Below are 13331 nucleotides of genomic sequence, written 5' to 3' on the forward strand. Positions count from 1 at the left end.
CTTACCGTTACCTTTCTATCCAGTATGTACTTACCTTTGCCTTTCTATCCAGTATGTACTTACCTTTCTATCCAGTATGTACGTACCTTTACCTTTCTATCCAGTATGTGCGTACCTTTTCCTTTCTATCCAGTATGTACTTACCTTTACCTTTCTATCCAGTATGTACTTACCTTTACCTTTCTATCCAGTATGTACGTACCTTTACCTTTCTATCCAGTATGTACGTACCTTTCTATCCAGTATGTATGTACCTTTCTATCCAGTATGTACTTACCTTTACCTTTCTATCCAGTATGTACTTACCTTTCTATCCAGTATGTACTTACCTTTACCTTTCTATCCAGTATGAACTTACCTTTCTATCCAGTATGTACTTACCTTTCTATCCAGTACGTACTTACCGTTACCTTTCTATCCAGTATGTACTTACCTTTGCCTTTCTATCCAGTATGAACTTACCTTTCTATCCAGTATGTACGTACCTTTACCTTTCTATCCAGTATGTACTTACCTTTCTATCCAGTATGTACGTACCTTTACCTTTCTATCCAGTATGTACGTACCTTTACCTTTCTATCCAGTATGTACGTACCTTTACCTTTCTATCCAGTATGTACTTACCTTTACCTTTCTATCCAGTATGTACTTACCTTTACCTTTCTATCCAGTATGTACGTACCTTTACCTTTCTATCCAGTATGTACGTACCTTTACCTTTCTATCCAGTATGTACGTACCTTTACCTTTCTATCCAGTATGTACGTACCTTTACCTTTCTATCCAGTATGTACTTACCTTTACCTTTCTATCCAGTATGTACTTACCTTTACCTTTCTATTTACTTTCTATTCAGTATGATTACAACGGAAGGTGTGTGTTATTCCAGTAAAGGAAGGATACAGAACAGACTATATACTCTCTTGACCAGTTGATATGAATAATTAGATATTGGTGTGTGTGTCTCCTCCAGGGTTGTGGATTGTGAAGAACATTTTCCCTCTGGTCCAAAAATGGGAATGGGGAACCACGTCCAACTTCCTCTTCAAGATCGACGGTACAGTAACATCAGACCTCTTCCTAACTTGATAGCATAACTAGTATCAGTCATCAGGATCTTATGTTTCCCTCCAAAATAGCAGCTTTCTTGGTTGGTTCTCTCTTTCTCTCTCTCCTCTCTCTTCTCGCTCCCCCTCTCTCTGGACCCCCCATTTCTCTCTATCCCCCCTCTCTGTACCCCTTGCTCTCTCTACCCCCTCACTCTACGCTCGCTCCCTCTCTCTCTACCGCCCCCCCCTTTCTCAATCTCCCCAGATACTAACGTTCCGAGCAGCATGGCGTCCAAAGAGAAGATTCATCTGGTAGACGCTGGGTTAAAGTTGAACTCTCCCTACCCCCCCGTCCTGCGCACATCGAGGAAGGTCGACCTCATCATCTCCTTGGACTTCAGCGAAGGAGACCCCTTTGAGGCAAACACACACACACAATGTTTATTCCTATTCAAGCCTTTCAGAAGAACATGATGTGCCTAGATAGTAGTGACCCTCTCAATTCAATTCAAGGGGCTTTATCGGCATGGGAAACACATGTTAACATTGCCAAAGCAAGTGAAGTAGATAATATACAAAAGTGAAATAAACAAAAATGAACAGTAAACATTACACTCAGAAATTCCAAAATAATAAAGACATTACAAATGTCATTATGTCTATATACAGTGTTGTAACAACATAAATGGTTAAAGTACAAAAGGGAAAATAAATAAACATAAATATGGGTTGTATTTACAATGGTGTTTGTTCTTCACTGGTTGCCCTTTTCCTGTGGCAACAGGTCACAAATCTTGCTGCTGTGATGGCACACTGGTATTTCACCCAGTAGATATGAGTTTATCAAAATCGGGTTTGTTTCAAATTATTTGTGAATCTATGTAATCTGAGGGAAATATGTGTCTCTAATATGGTCATACATTTGGCAGGAGGTAAGGAAGTGCTGCTCAGTTTCCACCTCATTATGCGGGCAGTGTGCACATAGCCTGTCTTCTCTTGAGAGCCAGGTCTGCCTACAGCGGCCTTTCTCAATAGCAAGGCTATGCTAATTGAATCTGTACATAGTCAAAGCTTTCCTTAAGTTTGCGTCTGCCACTGTATACTCTCTGTTTAGGGCCAAATAGCATTCTAGTTTGCTCTGATTTTTTGTTAATTCTGTCCAATGTGTCAAGTAATTATCTTTTTGTTTTCTCATGATTTGGTTAGGTCTAATTGTGTTTCTGTCCTCTCTCTCCCCTCTCTTGCTCTCTCTCTAGGGTGTAGGGGCTAGGGAGTAGTGACTAGGATGTAGGGCCTAGGGCACATGTCAAACTCATTCCATGGAGGGCTGAGTGTCTGAGGGTTTTCGATCCATCATTGTACTTGATTGATAAATGAAGTTACTAACTAGTAAGGAATTCCCCTCATCTGGTTGTGGAGGTCTTAATTGAAAGAAAAAAAGTCAAACCTGAGCCACTCAGCAAGCCATGGAATGAGTGACACCCCTGACCTAGGGACTAGGGCCTAGGTAAAAGTTACTAGGAAGTAGGTATTAGTGACTAGGAAATAGGGACTAGGGATTAGGGTCTAGGGAGTAGGGACTAGGGGCTGGTTTGGAGAAGGACATTGACATAACCATACTACTGATTCTGCTCTTCACAGACGGTGTTTAATGCCAAAACGTATGCGCTTCAGCAGAAGCTTCCCTTTCCCCCAGTAAAGGAGAGTGTGAGGGAGGAGAAAGACCATCCTCAGGGCTGCTACATTTTTGAGGGGCGACGCCCTGAAGAGCCCACCGTCATGCACATGCCCCTGTTCAACCTGCAGAACTGCCAAGGTCAGTTGTAGACACAGACTACTATGATGACTATCTGTGTCTGACTTTTATCCTTGTCTCTCTGACTACGCCCTATTCTGACATCTCTTTTTTCCCCTGTCTTTTTTTTTTATCTCTGTGTCATGTCTTTTTCTTGTTTATCTGCACCAACTGTCTGCTTTTTATGACGGCATTAGTATTTAGTTTTTTTATTTCAACTTCATTTAACTAGGAAAGTCAGTTAAAAACAAATTCTTATTTTCAATGACGGCCTAGGAACAGTGGGTCAACTGCCTGTCCAGGGGCAGAACAACCTTGTCAGTTCAGGGATTCAAACTTGCAACCTTTCGGTTACTAGTCCAACGCTCTAACCACTAGGCTACCACTACCGACTTGGACTGGAGTGTGGACCTCAGTTTATCTTTCAATCACCCACGTGGGTATATTCTCCTAAACACCAATGAGGAGATGCGAGAGGCGTGACTTGCAGTGCACAAGCATTGTGGGTGCAATGATTGGATACTGCACTCGACAAGAGCGGTCATCATGTTAGTCTCTGTCTCAGTCTCTAAGTTGTTCTAAGTGTTGTATCTGTATTAATTCTCTGGACTCTATTTTTAACACCCTCACGCCATTGTAAATCTAAACGGTGGCGGTAGCACTATAGCAGCCATACTCAAGCGCGATCCGGACCCAGAACTGGGTCAATACGGACCGCGGGTCCGGAGTGTAAAAAAATTCTATATGATTATTATAATTTTTTACACTCGTGTCACGAACTGGCTCGTAGCCCGTAACAAAAAGGGAGACAATGCAGAGATCAAGGAATAACAAAAATATATGTATTAACTAAAAAGAACTATATTCAATTAACAATGCGGTGTGTAGTCAGTAATCAGTAATGCAAGTGATTGGTTGTGTAGGTAGATGTGATAATGAGGGGTGTCCCTGGCTATGCCCCCCACCTCCCCCATAAAACTGGGGACCCCCAAGGACCCCGGAACATCACACTAACTAACCGTAAACAAACAAAAAACTGCCCTGGTAAACGTTATCACCCTGCCCCGGCAAACTTCATCCTCCCCAGACCTCAGCAACCTTTGCGCACAGGAAGCAACCTTTAAGAGGGAAGAAGAAAATGAGGACAGCAGGGAACAGATGACATGAGCGACAGTGGAATGCTAAATAAACTAAAGAAACAGTGGCCAGCCTTCCCTGGGGGACCAAGCGTATGAGAAAACGCATGTCCACCGATCAATAGGACCAGGCGCGTTCAGGAACAGCGCGCACGAGAGATCACGTCAGCAACGACATTATCAGTACCCCTGATGTGCCGCACATTGAGATGGAATGATCATGGAATGAGTCACCGCCCATGCAGAGAACACCTCTGGGAAACACTGTGCTCTCGTCGGGAATCCCTACAAACGATGGCTTAGCAGAAACCACCAGAGATGAAGACACGACAGGCCATACACGCTCACCAGAGAATTTATTCCCAAGGATAACGTTGATACCCTCAATAGGAAACGAAGGACGCACCCCTACCACAACCTTGCCTTTCACCAGTTCAGACAACATCAGTTTATGCAATGGAACTGACAGTGTTCAACCCGATTCCCCTAATTAGAACACTATTCCCTGAATCAGTCTTTTAAACTGTGAAGATAACTCTCACGCAAACTCAACATGAGTCTGTTTATCAGCCTTTTTTAAATTCTAAATCTTTGGCGGTAAGCCTCAGGAATCAATTCGTTTTAACCTGACACTGTCGACTACACCAAGAGCTGAATATGCTTCCTGCGATTTACCAGTCAACACACACTGCAACATTAAAGTGTGATCAGAATCAGGCCAGCTCCTAGTGTCAACAACACGCTCAAACAACAACAACAAAAACGTCTCAGGGTCCTTCTCATGAAATTTTGGCAACAGCCGTACGTTTTCAACAGTATTAAATGTGTCCGGGGCACGACGAGGAACAACCCCTAGGTAACTCAGGGTCACTTTCCCAAAGCAAACTCTCCCCCGGAAGCTTTCCTTCCCTAACTAATTCTAGCCGCTCTTGTTGCAGCTTGATTTTAGCACCAAATACTGTTTAAATTCCAATTCCTTTTCATACTTAACACGATCATGCTCCAGTTGAGCTTGTTCATGCTCTGGCTGTAACAGAAGCAGTTCTTTCTGCTGTTCAGAAGGAAGACGGAAAGGCCATTGTAATAAAACAGGGAGACTGCTGGGGGGGGGGGCGAGTCCTTGTCAGAGGCTTCTGGGGGGTGGCGAGTCCTTGTCAGAGGCTGCTGGGGGGTGGCGAGTCCTTGTCAGAGGCTGCCACAGTGGTAATGTTGACTATACCACTTTCCATCAGATTGTCCTTCAATATCAATTTCAACCTGGTAGTGATTAGTGATCTTCATCAGCTGTTCTTTAGCACATAATTCTAACAGTTCCTCTGATGGAATGTGAATGAACTCGTCTAATTGCCATAGTCACAAGTAACTACTAAAAATAATCTTGCTCTTCCCGTCTGCTGAGCACACCAGACCACAACAAGAGAAACGCAAATCATACTGGGCACCACAGGAGAGAGATGAGATGCATAAGGAGCTTCCCCAAATCCTACAATAACTCAACCTTAGTCTTCATGTGGATTTGCGGTGTGTATTTACGCACTGTAGCCCGCTGGCACAGGGGGAAAAACTGCACGGATGTGCCCCCGAGACAACTGCTCTGTCCACAGACACCACACGAAAATAACAAACAAAATAACCATGCCCAACGTATTTCAAAGTGGAACATGTCACTAAGCCTAACAAGGGAAAAGAAAGGCTATAGCTCTGGGTAGCAAGTGGCACTACCCTACCCAAATCTCTCATTGGAGGTACACAGCAGATTGAACTCTGCTCCTCGAACCATTATCCCAATAGTGAGAGGAGCAAGAATTCCCAGCCTGTGCAGGGCCTGGAAACGAATCAATGTTACTCCAACGCAGCACATAACCAATTATCCACCGCAGCGGCAAGTTTAACAAACAGAGGCAACCAACACTGGGCTTACCAAACAGCGCAACTCAAAACAGCTGTACCAAAAGCTGCAAACAAGCAGCTACAGAGTTGATCAAAAAAGCAGCTACAGAGTTTATCAAACAAGCAGCTACAGAGTTTATCAAACAAGCAGCTACAGAGTTTATCAAACAAGCAGCTACAGAGTTTATCAAACACTAACTCCACATTTTCTCCCAAACAAAATACACTTACCAGTTAGCTTAACGAGACTAGAATTAGGCCTACTGGCATACTTTTGCATGCAACGCACCATTTGATGACATCACAGAACAACCAAAATCACTGATACTTCTATAAGGCACTATACCAAACACTTATAAGACTATGCAGCGAATACCAACTAAAGCGCATCCCAATTAGCATTAATCCCTTATAATGCAACAAAATACTATACGCAAAAATGTCTAGGAACCAACCATATAATCCCAGATGAGCCATCACTTGTCATGAACCGGCTCGTATCCCGTAACAAAAAGGGAGACAACGCAGAGATCATGGAATACAAAAATATATTTATTAACTGAGTTAAACTATATACAGTTAACAATGGGGTGTGGTCTTATGTAAGGGAGTGGTTGCGTACATAGATGGTGATAATGAGGGCTGTTGAAAGGTGCCGAAACAAACAACCCACAAAATGCCACAACCAAAAATAACTGTGTCTGCGTGGAGTGAGTCTCCTCAATGAACGGGGGAAAGGTGAATTTATCCTCGAGAAACACCCAAACCCAGGTGTGTCCCATTTCCCTTACAACCCTCCCGGCTCCACCCACCGACATCCTATTAAGGAAAACAAGAGCAAAGAAAAATAATTCGGCAGACAGTGGGAGGTTGTCACACTCGGACCCGCGGTCCGTATAGAACCTGTTATGGGTCTGGATCCGGAACGCATTTGAGTATGGCTGCTATAGTGCTACCGCCAACGCTTAGATTTACCATGGCACTAGGTTTGTTAAAAATAGAGCCAAGAGACTAAGAACACAGATACTTACAAAACTGGTTTTACTCAGTCGGGCTTTGATCCCAGGTATCATAAACACACAAGACATGGACAAATGTGTAGAAATTAGCTTTAAAATGTCAAAATGTTCTCTCTGCCAACAACAGGTGTGTAAACAGTTTGGAGTCGATTGGGTTGCGAGGTGGGGGTTTATTACTGCTCAGATAATTGACGATAACCATCCAGTTCTCACCTACAGCAAGGTCAAACAAGTCAATGTTTTCGACAGTTTACTAAACTACTTATTTAGAACCGTAGAGTTACAGCAAGTCATCACAAAGACAACAGGAGCAGGGTCTATTTTTCTCCACTTCCTGTCTGACTGATGTGCCCAAAGTAAACTGCCTGTTACTCAGGCCCAGAAGCCAGGATATGCATATAATTGGTACCATTGGATAGCAAACACCTTGAAGGTTGTAGAAATGTTAAAAATATTGTATGAGACTATAACACAATTGATATGGTAGGAGAAAATCCAAAGAAAAACCAACTGGACTTATTTTTTTGGAGAGCCCATGCTCTTCCAATGGAACGTATAGGGTCATATCCAAATCCAGCTCCCAGATGGCAATTCCTATGGCTTCCACTAGATGTCAGTCTTTGTTCGTTTGTTTGGTTTCAGGCTTGTTTCTTCCCAAACGAGGAAGGAATTATTCCTCTGAAACTTAATATTTGAATAACATTTTGGTGATTTTAAGATTTATTTCCAAGCTGTCTCAGGAGTCAAACCATTTATTGACATTATTGACTACTTCGCGATTGCTCTTATTCCATGCGCATATGGGAAGTGTGTCAACCCCCCCCAAAACAGCTTTTGGTTAGTTATAAATATCCCAATCAGCGGTGACTGAAATTACCACTTTAATCATATTTTTAAGGACACACCTAAAATATTTCCACTCCTCCCATCTGATTGCAAGGAGCCGATATAAAACAGGTAAATTGCTCAACCTGGTGTTCGGGCAGGAACATGATAGTGGGTCAGTTTTTACATGACGAAATTGCAAACGTACATGTATTTGACACTAGCGTCGCCTTAATCCCCCAGCTGTAAATAGAACCCTCTGTGTTCAATATGTTCAAAGTTGTGTTGTAAGGCTCTCTGTTCTCTTCCTAGACGAGGAGGGGATTAAGAAGGAGAGGGAGAAGTACACAACGTTACGGCAGCCCTACGGTGCGCCTGAGAACGAACGCCTCCTGAAGAAGGCCAAGGACAACTTGAAGAACAACAAATACAGGATCCTGGTACAGATCATTATGGCTGTCCAACGCAGAAAGAATCGCAAGTCAGTGGCTCAATAGTCTGTATCTGTGGTGTAAAGTACTACAGTATATATATATTTTTTGTTGTTGGTATCTTTACTTTCTTTATATTTGACAGCTTTTACTTCACTAAAATTCTAAAGAAAAGTATATTTTTTACCCCATACACTTACCCTGACACCCAAAAGTAGCCTACTTGTTACATTTTGAATGCTTAGCAGGACAGAAAATGTATAATTCAAGCACTTATCAAGAGAACATCCCAACCTGTTAGTCCCTGCTGCCTCTGATCTGGTTGACTGATTAGAAGCACCTGCTGCTCATCTGTGTTCCCAACAAATGCTGTCTTGATTTAAAAAGATTTGTATCTACACACTAGAGAAAACTGAAAGGTCTGTGTATGCTATCTCTAATGCATTAAAAAAAACTTGATTTTCTTTTTGAGTGCAGACACATCACACCCTTCCTCTGAATTTGCAGTTTTTACGCACGAAAAGCTAGATTGTCCCGTGATTAGGACTCAATAAACACAAATGCTTCTTTACATGTCTGAGTGTTGGAGTGTGCCCCTGGCTGTCTGGATTGCGAATATAAGTCCTGTGATGTGATTTATACTTAAGTATATTTAAAACCAAATACTTTTACCAGGTGATTTTAAACTTAGGTCATTTTCTAAACTCAGCAAAAAAAGATGTCCTCACTGCCAACTGCATTTATTTTCAGCAAACTTAACATGTGTAAATATTTGTATAAACATAAGATTCAATAACAGACAAACTGAAAAAGTTCCACAGACATGTGACTAACATAAATTGAATGTGTTCCTGAACAAAAGGGGGGGTCAAAAGTAAAAGTCAGCATCTGGTGTGGCCACCAGCTGCATTTTAAGTACTGCAGTGCATCTCCTCATGGTCTGCACCAGATTTGCCAGTTCTTGCTGTGAGATGTTACCCCACTCTTCCACCAAGGCACCTGCAAGTTCCTGGACATTTCTGGGGGGGGGGGCCTAGCCCTCACCCTCCGATCCAACAGGTCTCAGACGTGCTCAATGGAATTAAATTCCGGGCTCTTCGCTGGCCAGAACACTGACATTCCTGTCTTGCAGGAAATCATGCACAGAACAAGCAGTATGGCTGGTGGTATTGTCATGCTGGAGGGACATGTTAGGATGAGCATGCAGGAAGGGTACCACATGAGGGAGGAGGACGTCTTCCCTGTAACGCACAGCGTTGAGATTGCCTGCAATGAGTCCGATGATGCTGTGACACACTGCCTCCAAATCGATCCTGCTCCAGAGTTCAGGCCTCGGTGTAACGCTCATTCTTTCGACGATAAAAGCGAATCCGACAATCACCTCTGGTGAGACAAAACCGCGACTCGTCAGTGAAGAGCACTTTTGTCAGTTCTGTCTTGTCCAGCTATGGTGGTTTTGTGCCCATAGGCGACGTAGTTTCTGGTGAGGACCTGCCTTACAACAGGCCTGCTAGCCCTCAGTCCAGCCTCTCTCAGCCTATTGCGGACAGTCTGAGCACTGATGGAGGGATTGTGCATTCCTGGTGAAACTCGGGCAGATGTTGCCATCCTGTACCTGTCCCACAGGTGTGATGTACCCGATCCTGTGCAGGTGTTACGTGGTCTGCCACTGCGAGGACAATCAGCTGTCCATCCTGTCTCCCTGTGGTGCGGTCTTAGTACGTCTCACAGTACGGACATTGCGCTATTGCGCCTTCTTTACCACACTGTCTGTGTGAGTGGACCATTTCAGTCTGTCTGTGACGTGTACACCAAGGAACTTAACTTTCCAGCTTCTCCACTGCTGTCACTTCGATGTGGACAGGGGGTTGCTCCCTCTGCTGTTTCCGGAAGTCCACAATCATCTCCTTTATCATAACAAATATTCATTCAAGGAAACTGAGATTTACAACACAAGCCTTTGTTATCTAACAGCTATGAACTTTTCTTTAAGGTTAGAAAAATTAAGCAATCGGGTAACTAAAATCATAAACTATGGGTGTGGTCAAAATCTGTTTGCCATGCCAATACCTAGGGTATCCAGGGAAAAAACCCACAAACATAAGGAATTAAGAACATTCATGTATGTATTATTTTCATAGTAAATTCATAAATCACATTATCATAGGCAATATTTAATATTTTTGTAAATGGAGCAAAAACAATAAATATAGGAGAAATAAAATGGGAATTTGACTCCAACACTAGTGTTTATGGAAACTAAATCATGAATGACATCCATTTCTAAGAGGTATCGTGTTAGCAGAGTATTAATCTTGGAACCTAGAAGCTAGCTTTTAAATTGAAATTATGGGGGAGCAGGAAATAAACACTGAGGACGTCTCCACCCCACTAACATTTTTGCCACAATGCCCATTCCATTCCGTCCCCGGCCCTACGTTTACAATCCGACCTGGAAGCGTTCCGCGAAACATTGAGTTAGCTGAACATGTTGGATGCCATCATTTCGCAGGTGAGCAGTGTGCATGCAATTCCGTTTGTAAAAAATCTGATTTCACTTGTAGCACCCTACTCTCGATTTGGTCGATAGGTTTTTACCAAAGCCACAGATTCTATTTAAATAGTCGGATTTATTGAGAGTGGCAGATTACTCATTTTCTGTTACACTTTGCATTAGCCCACCATTATTCCTGATTCTCCAATAGAATCTGTGGATCTGGTCAAGTTGAACCATTTTGGGTTCCGTTTAGAAACCTCAGTGGAAATGGTTCAACATGGAACCCAACAGGACTCTTCAAAAGGATGCTCTGAACATTGGCTCCTACAGGGGAAAATTAAAGAACCCTACTTTGATACTAATGATTACTTTTTGTGTGTACCATCGTCACCTGATCATCCACTACATTCACCCGCTCTTCTGTCCAGTGCAACTCTTCCCCAGGGCTCCACTACAACACAGTAAAGTGCTGTAATGGTCTTCCTCTTGGATATTAGTAGTCGTTCTGGACCACTTCCGACCTATATTTTTGTGTACAGAGCTTTGTGAACGTCACAGGGTCCAATCCTTTATTCCGCCGCCATTCGCCATTCTCCAGTGCAGAGCAGACTTGAAGTGTCAGGTTTCACATCCCTCATTTGCATAGGGAGCGATGTCACATTTTCTGGCCTATTCGGACAAAGGATTGATATCCTCTGGCTTGTTTTCTGGTAGGGGAGAGTGGTGCGCATTTGTGAACTTTATCTCACCATTTGAACTTGCTGTGGTCTTCTCAGATGGATTAAGATCTCAAAATTATTTTTTTCCTGTAAAATGTATATATGATGACTACTTTCTCACAGAGGGAGGAAATCAGACTCCTTACAACTTCAGCGTTAAGTGAAGACATTTGAATGGTAGCTGTGTGACGCAGAACTTTCTGACAGTAATGTAAAATGGTGGCAATTTGTCACTTAACATTTATTTTTGTTGTAAGAAAGGTGAAATCTTAGTCATTTTTAATTTGATTGTTACTATATTTAGAAAGGCCTTTTGCTGAATAGGGGGAAGAAAATCATGTTTCATAATATTTGTACTTGAACCTGTGACCTCAAGTTAGTACACCTCAGCAATTTCTAACCATTGTGTCACAGAAAGGTGAGTTCCAGACCTTTCTAGAACTATTCAGCATGGCCAACACATGAAAAAAATAACTTTTGGACATGTCTATTTAGGTGGAAATCTAAATTTATATAGCTATATTCATAAAAAAAAAATTGTGCAGAACAGAAAGGGTTTTTTCATGTTACAATCATTTCAGCACCATTACATTAATGAAATAAGCATGCATGAACATACTGATCTTCGATTGTCTATAATTTCACTGCCATTGGGAAAGCAGAAAAGGGTGTTTCAGAACTATATTGTCTATAATTTCACTGCCATTGGGAAAGCAGAAAAGGGTGTTTCAGAACTATATTAAAAGGTCTGGTTTTGTATCTCATCAGGTAAGATTTGTTTTAAATTGTTTTTGGGGGGTGAAATGCTAATTGACTTTTTTGTGTGTAAAGGATACAGACAAATCTTAGCCTTGTAATTTACTTAAATTTGCAGAGGAGCACTTACTCTGGTACAGTCCAATCAGTCTTAGGGACATTCATATGAGTGGCGGCTTGTGATTGACTGATTATATGGGCGGACAGCCTGCTGAAATGTTTGGACAAAAATGCATTTCATTACCTTAGCCTATATGCTATAGTTAATTAAACCAGTCAAAGGCAACAGTTTGCCAAGAAAATAGGGTTTTCCAACAGGTCCAGTACTGCGAGATCCATAAATTCTACTAAATGCCCCAAAACCTGACTGGATTGACATCATTACAGAATAACACCAGTCCTGATGGAAACCAGAAATGACTGCAGATCAAAAACACAGTTCTGGCATAACTGAAATTGCAGAGAAAAGCTTAATTGCCAACTATATTGCCTTGCAAAAAATAAAAACCTTATCCTCTCCTCCATTGGTGAATAAGAATACATCATTTTGGGACATACACCAAAGCAAAGCGCCAGTCTGAGTCTACTGAAGGATTGGGCCTCATCAAGTAGCAAGCAATGAACATTCAAGCTGTGTTGGCTAATCTGGAAACTAATTCCACCAACATTTCCTCTTGTTGCCTAAACCTGTCATGAGCATGACAGTCAAGCCAGAGGTCAGGTGCCACACAAAATCAGTGCTGTATTGATCATGGGTTACTTTATTCCTGATTTCAGATTGTAATGACATATACAGTATACTCACAGCCGCTAATCCCACCACGAGATGCTGCCTGTCGGCGCCAAAATCCCATTAATTTTCACATCTGTTGACCATGATTACTGCCTGCTGTTGGAATGGAGTTAGATCAGATCAGCCAGGACGTTCAAGCTCAACGCCCCAGGAGGAGCAATAGACTTAAAGCAGCAGTGTATTTCTTCTCAGAACCGCTAGGTGTCAATGTAATCTAATGTAGCGGTCCTGGATGCTAAAACATGCCCCCCTCAAAGCAATAAGAGGCCAACTGAAATAATAGTTTGGAACACATTTAAACTGTAAAATATAAAGGCTACAGCAATTGACTGTTTTAAACACACTTTTTTTTTGGGACCATACGGTGCCGCCCCCAACACCCTAATGGGCAAGCCGCCACTGATTCATACTGTACTAAATA

This window comes from Oncorhynchus kisutch, linkage group LG16 (assembly GCF_002021735.2).
Source record: "Oncorhynchus kisutch isolate 150728-3 linkage group LG16, Okis_V2, whole genome shotgun sequence".
Taxonomy (NCBI): domain Eukaryota; kingdom Metazoa; phylum Chordata; class Actinopteri; order Salmoniformes; family Salmonidae; genus Oncorhynchus; species Oncorhynchus kisutch.